Source organism: Alligator sinensis, unplaced genomic scaffold, assembly GCF_000455745.1.
Source record: "Alligator sinensis unplaced genomic scaffold, ASM45574v1 scaffold624_1, whole genome shotgun sequence".
Lineage (NCBI taxonomy): Eukaryota > Metazoa > Chordata > Crocodylia > Alligatoridae > Alligator > Alligator sinensis.
In genome coordinates this window covers 2,498,116-2,512,008 of record NW_005842021.1, presented here as the reverse complement: position 1 = coordinate 2,512,008, position 13,893 = coordinate 2,498,116, and positions in this window count along the sequence as shown.

Sequence of the window (13,893 nt, the reverse complement as noted above, 5' to 3'; positions counted from 1 at the left end):
ATATGTCTATTCTTCCAGATAGTTAAGAGGCCAAAATCTGATTGTCATTATAGTTGCCAATTAAATGTGTCCAATCCACATTGGATCAAGTTTGTTCAAAGTATTCTCAAAATATGAGGCAAAAGAAATTTGACATTTATTTCTGCAGTACAATATTCATCACCATTTTCCTAAATGAGATCCTTCTGCTAAAATCCCTCCACACATGTTGAAACTTTCAGTTCAAGATGTGAAATTATTCCCACAATAGGCAAGTCCAGCTATTTCAGTGTTGTTAATATTTGAATTTTTGGTGAGGGGATGTTCAGCATTTTGATTCAGATCTTTATGAAGATAAGCATTTTATAACATGGTTGTAAGAAAGTACATAACATAGTTTTTAAATGGGGAAACTTAGCTTCAGCAGAGAACCTTTATCATACTTGTACTGTCTTATTTTCCACACAGGTACTGTATGTCAACATTGGAACCAAATCTGCAGATCATAACGTTGTGCCCACTGGTGAGTGTAACTGACTTGTCCTTAGCAAATGATTTATACCTTAAGTTCTTCATGGCAGCATTTTCTGTTTGATCAATATCATGCTGTAGATAGGTCAATAAATTTGCTACCATCTTAGCTGTGCCAAGCTTACTACAGCTCATATACTGTAATAATGTAAAACCGCTTAGGTAAGTAAAGCTGTAATCCTGACAAAAAGCTGGGCCTGGAGGCCTTTTTCTTAGATTTTGGGCCATGATCATGGTTACACTTACTACTGGCCCATCAGGCAAAAACTAATGATTTTAAAATTGCCATTAGTTACCAGGGTGGCCTGAGGCCATAAGACCTCAGCTAATTTTGAACTCTGCTGATAGTTTCCTGGGCTTTGTGTCTGAAGATCAGCAGTTAGCTTTCTGTCAAAAGCCAACTTTACACGGAACCCACTGACAGCCTATTATTAAATTATCCCTATCATCCAACATGTGAAACTTGGGAGATAATGAAGCTTGCAGTTCAAAGGAAAGGACTTGTGCTAAGGAAGTGAGAGAGAACTTGTACATATCTATATCAATTATAATATTGGCTACTTGTGAGGAAATTAAATTCATTTCCAGTGTGGAGTCCTTTAACTGGAAGGAATGGAGCATAATGTGGCTAAGAATCTAGTTACTGATGTTTACTTGTTTTATACTGAGAACAGCTAGATGACATCAAGTATAGAGAAGTATTTTTGTGGTAAAGTAAAATGAGTCCTGTTACCTCAGGAAAATGATGGTAGGAAACACTTAGAAGCTGTTCCAAAATTTATTGAAGCCCATATTAAGATTTCTATTGCTTTAGTTTCAGTGAACTCTGAATCATGCCCTCTTGACAATACTTCTTACAGTCCAGTAAATCAGCAGAACTAACATTTTGAAAGTTGCTTTTATTCCACCATAAGTTTGTGCAAATATTCTCCCATTTCCCAGTTTTTCCCAGGGGAAGCTATTAAATTCAGTGGCCACAATTAAGAAGTCAGCATTTTCACACATTCTATCATGCAGTGCTCGCAGTTTGGGAATATGTCTACACTGTACAATACAGTGCAGCACAGAGATGCCTAAGCTAGGTCTAATGGCAGCTTCAGTACTGGAAGCAGAATTGCCATATTGGCACAGAGAGTTCCACTTAAAGTAATTTACCTTGTCCCTCAGTAGGGCAGAGTGGCCTATGCAAAGCTCTGTGCTACTATGGCTAATCTGCTGCTGGTACCCAAGTGAACATTGCACAAGATAGATATATCCTGAGATACCACAGTATCAGCACACCCCTACCACAGCCACCTCTTTTAGTATATCAGCTACTGCTATGGGCACGTGTGACTGTGGGTAAATATTAGGGGTGTGTGAAGTGGGCCCTATTCAGTTTGAATTTGGCATGAATCCGGACAGTGATTCAGTTTGTTGATTTGGATCACTGTCTCTGATTTGATTAGGCCAAATCTGAATCTGAAGATTCAGTGCTGATTTGGAGAATCAGCCATTTGGACAGACACAGCTTTAAATGTTTTTTCCACATACCTTGAGGTACCAGGCACAGCTTGTGAACATTGCAATGGGGGGGTGGATGGACTGTCCCACAGGAGCATGTGCGGGGAGGAGGGCCCTTAGTGTGGTCAGCGGCGAACCCAGAGGTGGACCAGAATTACTTCCGGTCCACTTCCAGATCCACCGGGGAGCATACTGACCCCCCTCCCCCCGCCATGTGCCTCCAGCTTGGTGATCGGCTGCAGGGGGACCCTGGATGCCCACCCCCAGACTCAGGAGGCACCATTTGCTGAGCCGGGGGGGATTGCAGGGGGACCCCCCCAGCATGCACTTCCCCAGTGGACCTGGAAGTGGACCAGAAGTACTTCTGGTCCACTTCTGGATCTGCTGCCGAATGTGCTGGGGAGCCCCCCTGTGCTCCTGTGGGATGCTCCATGTGCCCCAGCATCACAGCGTTCATGAGCCGCCTGCTACCTAGAGGTATGCAGAACAAACATTTAAAGCTGTGCCTGTGTCCGAATCGCTGAATCTTTCTGAATCTCTTCGAATTGATTCGGAGTGTTCTGATTCGTTTCGGAGAGATTAAAGTGTCCTCTAATTCGATTCAGAGATTTGGCCAACAAATAGGGCCGAATCTCAGCCGAATTGAATTAGGGACAGAAGCTTCACATAGCCCTAGTAAATATATGATTATTTATGTTGACTAACATTTTTTTGCTTTCTTTACCATTGAATGACTTTCCCCCTTTATCCTTCATCAGCATCTTCTTTTTTCTTTCTTAATACTCAATATCATATTAGAAAAACAAATTAGATCAAAAACAAAATATTCATTATTTAGTTAGAAGAAGATGATGATGATTAAACTCCCCCCCACTCATTTTTATTTCTCAAATAGGCCTTTTTATTTAAAAAAAATGTTTCAAACCACACATTTCTGCCACCTCCAATTTCTATATTTGCAGCCACAATTTTGAGCATGCACATTTTTAAGCATGTGATGATTTCCCTTATTTACCTGAGGAGAAGGACAGTGGTAGTTGGGAAAGAGCTTGTACATAGAAAATGAATGTTTAGGACTCTAGTTTCTATATACATACTTTCTGAATCATTGGGACACAACCCTGCTCTCACTGAACTCAGCACCACAGTTTCCAATTGCCTGAATGGCAGCAGGACTGGGCCCTTAGCATCTAAGTTTTCTAAGACAACATAGGATCTGATGTTGAGTGCATAACGGCTACTCTATTTGTTTATATTGTAACAGAATTACCAGTGTTTAATCTGTAGCATTGCTTTGCAAAAAGTTCAAAATTACCTTAGATATGAAAGACGCTACACAAAACCCACCAGCATTCTAGTTTGTTACTTACGTGGACATGTGATACATCACAATGAATCATGAATGGTAAGTGACCCACTGGGATGGGATTGAATTGACAGCATCTTGAGGCTGCTTAATGTTCTATGGTGTTTATCTAAAATGGAGCCCTCACTAAGGATGAAAAATATAACTGCTGCATAAACACCCAAATTTTCTTCTGCCTACAGCTGTAACATTTCTTGCATTGTCCTCATTGCACTGATGAGCATAGATAAACCACACATAATTTCACATCCCAAAGCAAGCACAAATGTAACAGCAGAGTGGTATTTATCTCTTCATATGGAAGAATGACATTATTTGATTAGACATGTTTTCCTTTTAAGAGAATTTAAGCAATTTCTGAAAACTCCACAAATATCTCATAAACAGCACATCAGACATTGTCTTGTGTGATTTATTGGTCTTCCATTCATTCTTAACCTAGATCCCATTTGAAAAACAAAACAAAACAAAAACTTCTAGCTCAATATGCCATCACACTTAACAATTGATTAGATTGATATAACACAGTAATATGAATTCAATGGGTTTCTTAAAGGTGCCATTATTTTGGGAATCACAGTTTATTTGAGATTACTGGTTATAGAGATGCATTTTCCAAAACACTTTTGAAATTTCAGTAATATTTTAATGAAGCTTATAGCCTGAAATCATAGTTATTTCTTTAAAGCTGTGGGTTTTTTTAGCTCTAAATGTGTTTTGGTACATGACAACCTTTAAGTTATCTTGATAAATAGAAACTGATAAATAGCTTAAATATATATCTTTGTTAAGAAGCTTCTGTCATTTAACAGTTAATAACTTCATTTATGCACCTATATCTTACCTATGAACATGTATACCATACTATACACACACTACATATATATTAAAGAGAGAGACTGAGAGAGGAGAAATATACACAGTATGAATATTGTATATCTTTGTTTAGAAGCTACCCTCGTTTAGTAGCTGCACCTTAACCACGCACCTTTACTATGCAAGCCGCAGGGGAAAGTAATTAAATTTAATAGCTGCTGCCCTCGTTTTGAAGTCACCCTCAATATAAAGCTGCACAGGGAAGTAATTAAATTTAATAGAAGCTGCGGCTTCTAAACAAAGATATACGGTATAGAGTCCATATAGTTCTTGGAAAAGTTAATTTCCAGCAGTAGCAGGGCTGTCACTTGAAATATTCATGGCTTTGTAATTGTTTAAATCAAATCTCCATCTACAAAGGAACTTTCTCGGTATCAGAAATGATAGAATGTTGAGGAATGTGCGCATGTTCCTGGCTACAACAATAATAATAATACAAAAAGAGAATTGAGAACAAAATAAGATTAGAAAAGAAGCCCCAAAAAGTCACACTTTAATATTCTGCTCTCATTTTCATCAATCACTGAAGCAATACCCCCTAGATCAGCGCATTAACTTGTTTATCTTTTACAACGAGGAAAAACTTCATAGCTTCATCATTCATTCCAGAGTGAGGGGGGAAAAAAACAAAAGGCAGCCACCGAAATTTGCATGGTGCTCAATTATACATTAGTGAACATCACTTGGCAATCTGTTCATATCAATTTAATTGGATTTTAATACTGCCTCTGATCTTGTTTTCTAATTAACAGCAGTGCCTGGCAATAAAGCAGAACCATGCACCCAGCAACACCTTTGATCTCAACCATATGGAGCTCCTTCGTGCTCCTGGAAAAAAAAAATTTCCCTTGCCTCCGATGCAGGCCGAGAGATACTGGGGCCCCCAGATGGCCAAATACCACTCATGACTGCGACTTCATTGATTATTTTCTTTTCTGATTGGTTCTGATTGAAAATAAATAAAACATACACTTGGAACTGGATGCAAATTGGTGTCACAAGCTTTTGGTTATGTTGATCGTTTTCTCAGCTCCTTCTTTAAATGACAAGTATTTAAGTAAACATTAATTGACTCAATGGTCTGTATTTAGGAGCATAACTTTATCACAAGGACCTTTCATTTTATGTGTAGTTACTGTCCTACCACCGCAACATTTTTTAATTGGGATTGAATGAAGCTAACTGTTCATTCTTTATCTTTCTGATGTTATCATCATAGACAAACTATTTAGGCATGATTTGAGCATGGTAGTTTGATTTATATCTGCTTTTTGATGATTTGCTCTTGACAGTCGGTTCCTTTTTTTTTGCAGGACCCCTAGGTAAAAAGCATGCAGAACAGTGCTCTGATCTTTGTTTCCTGCACTGGTCTGACTTGAAGCACAGTAAGCTCAAACAGAGCAAATGTTGGCTTGTCATATTTCACATGTTCTCCAGCCAATGTTTGCAGTATGTTTCTGGGACGCAGTGTAAGCTTTTTCTTCTTTGTGCTGCAAGTGAGTCATCACACCACTTAATCTAAAATGTTGTCTTGGGAGAGTATAGGTTTCAATGTAAATGTTTTTGTTTTTATTTCAATATTTTATTTTTGGGATGGAGGGAACCCAGGAAAAAGATCAGACTACTGACTCTATCTAGAATACTTAGAACACACAAGAGTAAAGTAATCTGTTTTCCTATGGCATATAAATATTATTTAATAGCTGGGATAAAAAAAAAATCAGTCCTGATTTCTGGTTCTTGAGTGAGGAATCTTACTTTGAGAAGCTGTGCTTCTCTTTTCTTCTTTTTCCTTTCACTTTTTGTTCTGAATCAGCTATACGGCTCTGCACTTTGATTCCCACAAGCTAGGTCAGGTCATTCTTTCCTTCTTGAAGAAGAGACCTCCAGTGAACAGCCTGATGTGCTGCAGCAATATTTGGTTTGGTGAGTTTGCAGGCAACACCTTTCCTTTTGAGTTAATGCTAACTTGTGCAGCGTGAGGGCTTCAGGGCCGTCTCTTTTCAGACAGGGTGCAAAACCAACTTCCTGACCACTCGTGTTCATTAAAGAGCTCATAGCCCTATTTTATAAGCCTGTGGTATTCATACACTTAATACCATCTTCTGTAGTTTCATTTGTACAAGAGTTTAGAGCAGAGTATCCAATATTGTTGTGCAGTATTATTGAGCTGCCACATATTAATTCAGAAGAGTTGAATTCCAAGGGTGTATTAAGTGATACCTAAATATTAATTATCTACCTACTTGGAGATCTTCTGATGAAAATCATCCAAGAAGTACAAGCCATTATTAATTTTCCTTGGTATCAACCATAGTTACCTTCTTTTATTTCAAATGAAAAATCTAACCAATGTATTCTATTTATTTTTAAAATATGAATACAGTTAAATAATTAGGGACAGAGTGACCTGCCTTCCATGGACCTACACCAATTAGGATCAGAGTCATAGAGTTCTATACTGATCAATAAAATGTGAATAAAAAGGACTGTAAAGTTTTAGGGTTCATTCTGTGTTAACCTGGAGCCTGGCTTCGTTGTTCATATGATCAATTCTATAAAGTTTTGATCTTTTTGTTAGTGTGCTGAAACCCTCTGAGCCTGGCCTGACTGTCTTGGACACAACCTTCTCTTCTCCTCACATGCTTTGATTAAAAAATATTCTGATGTCAATATTCAAATGAGAATGCTGAGACCCTGATCCTGCAAGCCAAGCCATACGTGTAGATATGTGTGGCTGTGTATAGCCTGACTGCAGTTATGAAGGCTTCTGTGCAAAAGTTCTGCTGGTTTGGATGAACTGCAAGATCCTGGCCTACCTTCTTTTTTTAACCAGGAGTTTAGTTTAGATTTATCTTGTGAACGGCGTTTTGCTTTGTTTTGCTTCCTTCTGGGATTTCAGACTATAAGCTCTTGTATTTTATCAGAGAGGTTGAAAAATAAAATGGAAGGAAACAAATGACTCAAAAGAAGATAGAAATTACATTTTTATTCTACTTTCAATTTGCTGATAAATTAACGTCGTGCTAGCTTCTATGGAGTGCAGTGACATTTACTGATGAGGGAGCAGAGGTGATAAGGGTGAGGGTTTCCTGTTGAACTCTGCAAGTAAGCTATTGCTGATTGGACATGTGGTGCCAAGATCACTGTTGTGGCCTTTGTGAGCACCAGGACTTAGAGACGTTGTCATCGTTAGTATGCTGAGACACCATGTTGATCTTTGTTGTTGATTTCCTTGCTCTGATAACATACTAGCTGCTGCTTTGTGTGTTTACTGAACTCATGCTCCCAGTTTTGGTGACAAGATTTTTTTTTTAATCTCTAGGCTGTTATGTTTGGGTCTTTCTGTATGGCTGCCAGCCTTGTTGCATACTCCCTTTACATTACTGTTGTTGGAAATGTATGCCAGTATGTTAATCTTTCTTCACTATTTACAATACAGGCTTGGAGAGTTCTAGACACCATTTCATATTTCACATATAGCCCAGGAAATGCTGGAACATAGGAAGACAATGAATTGCATAAGAATCTTGGCATCTCCTTGGATGTGGCCTCTTGTATAAGTGTGGACATGGCTGTTATTTTTTCCAGATGTGCTGTTTGTGGTCACATACAGACTTCATAGTTTCATAGTAGCTAGGGTCAGGAGGGACCCTCTGCCACAGGCAGGAATGAAGAATGCTGGGTTCACAAGACCCCGGACAGGGGGTCATTCCTCATCATGCAACCTCCTCTTGAATTTGCCCAAGGTAGGGGCGAGGACCACTTCCCTGGGAAGTTGGTTCCAGATTCTGGCCAGCCTAACTGTAAAATATTGCTTTCTGATCTCTAACCTAAACCTATTCTCCATCAGCTTATTACCATTGTTCCTTGTCACCCCAGGTGGTGCTGGGGAGAAAAGGGCTCTGCCTATTTGCTGTTGATCTTCCCTGATGAGCTTGTAGGCAGCTACCAGGTCCCCCCTCAGCCTCCTCTTGCTGAGGCTGAACAGGTTCAGGTCCATCAGTCTCTCCTCGTAGGGCCTGTCCTGCTGCCCTCTCACCAAGTGGGTGGCCCTCCTCTGAACCCTCTCCAGGCTGGCCACATCCCTTTTGAAGTGTGGCGCCCAGTACTGGACGCAGTACTCCAACTGCCGCCTGACCAAAGTCTCAGGGAGGGGGAGTATCACCTCTCTGGACCGGCTTGAGATGCACCTTTGGATGCTTGACAAGGTATGGCTGGCCTTGCTGGCTGCAGTCTGGCATTGGTGGCTCATGTTCATCTTGGAGTCAATAATGACTCCAAGATCCCTTTCCGCCTCTGTGCTTTCGAGAAGGGAACTCCCCAGCCTGTATGTATGCTGTGGATTCCTTCTCCCAAGGTGCAGCACCCTGCATTTGTCTACGTTGAACCCCATCCTATTCTCATCTGCCCACTTTGTAGTCTGTCTAAATCTAGTTACATCCTCTCTCTCCCTTCAGGTGTGTCCACCTCACCCCACATCTTAGTGCCATCAGCAAACTTGTATAGCGTGCTTTCCACCCCCTCGTCCTAGTCGCTGATGAAGATGTTAAACAGTGCAGGCTGGTACACCAATTAGGATCAGAGTCATAGAATTCTATACTGATCAATAAAATGTGAATAAAAAGGACTGTAAAGTTTTAGGGTTCATTCTGTGTTAACCTGGAGCCTGGCTTTGAGCCCTGGGGTACCCCACTGCTCACATCTTGCCAGTTTGAGTACAACCTGTCCACTACTACTCTCCTGGTGCACCCCATCAGCCAATTTTTTACCCATCCAACTGTGCAGGCATCAATGCCACAGTCGCTTAATTTATTGATGAGGATGGGGTGAGAGACAGTGTCAAAGGCCTTCTTAAAGTCTAGAAAGACTATGTCCATGGCGACACCATCATCCAAGTTTCTCCTGGGAGAGTCATTGCTCTCCTAGGAGAAAACATGGGTTTACAAATGTTCAGGACTTTTCTCTCAGAATTTATCCTGGGAGAGAGAATGTCTGTTCACATTCTTCTGAGAGCAGACACAGCAGTATTCCAGCATCCCAGAGTGCTTTGCTCCCCCACCAACTCCAGAGAGAGAGTGTGTCTCTTGCTGGACTCTGCTGTTCCAGCTGAACAAGTAGAACATGGCCCCTTCACAATCCTTCATTGTGCTGCAGGGAGACAGAGGCTGATTCTGAGCAGTCTGGGTCAGCCATCAGGGCTGCCCTATGCACTCCTGCCATCTGTCTTCAGGCAGACCAAGAGAACCTGCAGAGCATATTGAGATGCATAGCCAGGGGGCCCTGTGCACTGCAAACTGTCTGCTCTTCAAGGCTAAGTATAGAGAGTAAAAAAGCCTGAGGCTGAATTGATTCAGTCTTTGCAGGTTAGTCTAAACTGCAGGGATTAAATTGAAACACAAGTGAACAGACATTTACCTTTGATTCAGGAAAAGCAGCCACATGCCTGCAGTGGCTCAGGCCAGAAGCTGGGGGCCACTAGAGCATGGCTCTCTGGCATGTAGCCACTGCAGGCTGTGTGTTCGCTTCCTCTTCCTGCTGCCCCCAAGGTCTCTGGGATTTGCAGTTCAGAGGCACTGCAGCATAACTCTGCAGGGTGTCCCTGGGATTTGTAGCCCACAGTTGCAGCCAGCAGTAAGTTTGAGTGAGGGAAGGGGTGCTTAATTCCCCTCCCTAGCCCCAGACCCCTGTTGGGGTTTGCCAGGGTGGGGGGGGGGCACCTCCCTGCAGACTGGGCTGGATCCCTAGCCAGACTTGCCCCCCTCCTACCCTGTTGTCAGCCAGCTTTCACTGCTGCAGCTAGGAAGAAGGTGGGCAAGTCCAGCCCTGCTCTCTGGAGCAGACAGCCCAGCCCAGGGCTTCAAAAGCATGCTAGGATGCTGGGGGACTCTGATTTAACTTGAACCAGGAAGGGGTCTAGGATAGAAGTTTCATAAACTGGTTTGATCCAGATCAGTTAAGTCTGATACTACAGTCAACCAGATTTATCTTAAACTAGTTTTAGCCATTTTGAAACTTGTTTATGTGCACTGAGCTTCTGTTCTGTTACAGATTTAAACCAGTTTTTGATCACTTAAACCGGTTTATGTGTAACTTCTGTCCCTAGCCCAAGGGCTCATCATTTGAATGTCTGTTTAGGCATCTCCGGGTAAGTTTTTGTACCTGGAATTCTCCCAGGTCATTTGAACATATGTATGCAGCTTCTGTCACCTACACCAGCAGTTCCCAAACTCTGACAGACTGAGTACCACCAATTTAAAATGATACAGCCTTAGGTACCACTGGCAATATTTTCATACACATAGGTAACAGACTATGTATTAAGAAGACATCAAAACATTTAGTAGTCATAAAATATTGTTTTATCAGTTACAGTAGCTATATAATGGGTGTTCTTATCCCTCCCCCCCCCCCCCCCCCCCCCCCCCAGTGTAAACCAGGGATAGGCAACATTTTTGGCCAAAGTACTGAAAAAAACACGTGTACCCCATAAGGTGTTGGGGTGTGGGCACACCACAAAAACAAAACTGGGGGGAGGGTACATGGCAGGATGCGCTGTACCTGGGCACAGGGGCAGACGCCCCCGCCTTACACCCCTGGATGAGCCTCCTGGGTCTCCCACCATCCCCTCTCTGTCCCACTCACCCCTGCCCCCCTCCCTCTCTCCCTGTAGGAGCATCAATCTGGCCCCACCCCTTCCCCGCAACACACTTACCTGCTGGGCACTGCTGCACATGTGACTGGGCTATGCTTATGGCTGCCTGGAGCAGGCTGAGCTGGTGACTGTGTGTACACGTTCCCCGCCCTTCCCCCCAGCCTTCCGCATGCCACTCACAGGGTGTTTGCATACCATTGGTGGTACATGTACTACAGATTAGGAACTGCTGACCTACACCTTTATCCTGTACTTTTATTCACCCAATCAAAACATGTGTAGCAATATGCCCCTATGATAAGAGATCTCTGCTTGCGTAGGTTGTAGTTATGATTTTAGTGCCATGATTTCTTAATATGAGAATTATTATACATCCGCCCTATGTTCATTTTATTGTTGCCTTAACTGCATTCTTTATTTTTTAAAGCCCCAAATGATACCAATTGTAGCTATATCTCGTATCTTCTCCTTGATCCTTTTACTGAAGGGCATTTGTGTTTCCACATTACGTACTGTTTAGGGCTTGCTATAGAGATCATTTTGTAGTACAAAGATTACTCTGCTGTTAAAACTATCTAATTTCAGCCCCCCCTTCCAACTTTAAACATACATGGACACAAGTTATTTCTAGTTAATCATGGCTGCAGAATGACTAGAGCTGACTATTTATGTATAGTATCTTCTTTTCTGATCCCTTCAGATTTTAAACATCAGATCACTCATTTATGTTGTGTGTTTGTATTCAAGCAGGTGGTATTTCATTTTCTTTTCATAATGATACATCCATTTTTATTTTGTTGTAATGTGCTCCTTCCATTTGGGCAGGGGCAAATTAAATTAACTAGAATTAATTGTTATTATTTTACATATTAACTTAATTTATTTAATTGTTTAGGGAAAAGCTTACAGAATGAAGAATAGCTTCCTTCCAGAAGTGGTTTTCTCTGTTAGATTTGAATAGCAAAGGGTTTCTTTCCTTGAAGAAAAACACAAGGTGTGCATGAAATGATGACGCACACCTTGTAATCCCTGTAATCAAAGCAGCCTACAATCTACTCCAAGGAGCTATTGTCAGAGCTAGGATACCATCACAAATTAGGCACAGCTCTCCTTGGCTATGGACAATAACCAAGTAGCTTAATCTTTGTTTCATGCCTATTTTCAGGAATCTAAGTTATGATATGAACATAAATAAAAACGTATACTAACGCCATGAATAATGAACATGAATAAAAGTATATACTAACCTTTCCCAAAACAAGAAACTTAAAATTCCAAACAGGATAATTTCTCTGCACCTTTTGTGGTGGGTATGAGGTTTGTGAGTTGGAGACCAAACTTATATAATGAATTATTTCTGACAATGAAAATTTATTTTTTCGCATATAGCCTATAAAAACTACACCAAATCTATTAAATATTTGTCTTTGAGAATCTGTTCAGGACCTTCTTCACCCCTGCCCTAAGTAAGTCCTCAGCAGTTTTTTATGAACCTTCCAGCTCCCAGAATTTTTAACTTCAGTGACTTGACTCAGTATTTTATTTCCACTAGCCAGGAGACCATTCCTTTGATTAAGATGTTGTAGGTCCAGCTTCTGTTTGTTATTTCTTTTTCCAGCTGTTCCATCGTGGCTTTAATGCAGTGGTCACTAGGGGTGTGCAAAGCAGGCTGTATTCGATTCAGATTTGAATTCGGCCTGATTCGGGGGACAGTGATTTGATTTGCTGATTTGGATCACTGTCCCAATTCAATTCGGCTGAATCCAAATCTGAAGATTCAATTCTGATTTGGAGAATCAGTGATTCAGCCATAGACACAGCTTTATGTGTTTTTTCTACATACCTCAAGGCATGGCTCATGAATGTTGAGATGGTGGGGCAGATGGAGCGTCCCACAGGAGCACGGGAGAGGCCTCCCCCATGCTCAGCAGTGGACCTAGAAGTGGATTGGAAGTATTTCTGGTCCATTTCTGGCCCCCTGTGCTCCCCTGGCACAGTGATCAGCCACAGGGGGACCCCAGGTGCCCCCCCGACCCAGAAGGCACCAGTTGCCAAGCCAGGGGGTGTGGGGTGGGTCCCCTATGGGCTCTGCAGCAGACCTGGAAGTGGACCAGAAGTGCTTCTGGTCCACTTCTGGGTCCACTGCAAAGCGTGCTGGGGACCCCCCTGCACTCCCAAGGTGCCTGGTACCTTGAGGTTGTCACAACCCAATTAAATTGTGCCCATGCCACTGAGCAAGAGATACCATTCAAATCATCTCCATTTGAATATTAAGGGTTAAAAGACATCCCTGCCAAAAATTCCTTGAAACAAAACGCGGCCGGAGAACTGCAGATAATTGTTCGTTCCGGCGCCACGTCCGTCATTATCCCGTTGTAACCTGACTGCGTGCGTGTACTCAACTCTGTAACCGAAGTTATATGCGTATATTCAACTCTGTAACCGAAGCTGTAACGGAACAAAGGCTTGCCTGCGTCGTCCATCACTATCTAGGCGACGTAAGTAAACAAACTCCTATAACCTACACGTGTCTGTGCCTGGTTAATTCCACTCCATCCATCACTACCCACCTGCTGAGCTCTAAATCTAAACACTCCGGTGTGAGTCAGGCGGCTGCCGGTGGCTGCTCTGATTCACGACAGAGGTATGCAGAAAAAACATATAAAGCTGCGTCTATGTCTAAATCACTGAATGTCTCCAAATCTCTCTGAATCAAATCAGAGGCTTCCAATTTGATTCCAAGAGGTAAATGGTGTCATGACCCAAAGGCATGATTTTGTGTGTGCTTCGGCACCAGAATTATCCCCGCCAAGTTGCAGCTTCATTGCACGGGAGAGTTTCCTGTTGCAGAGGAAAACCCCGGTGCAGGGACGAGTTTCCCGCCTTTTCTGCAGCTTCTTTTGCAGGGTGCATTGCTCATGTTGCAAGAGGAATGCACGGTGCAAAAGAGTTCCCGCCACCGGTATGCAAATTCATTCCCCGT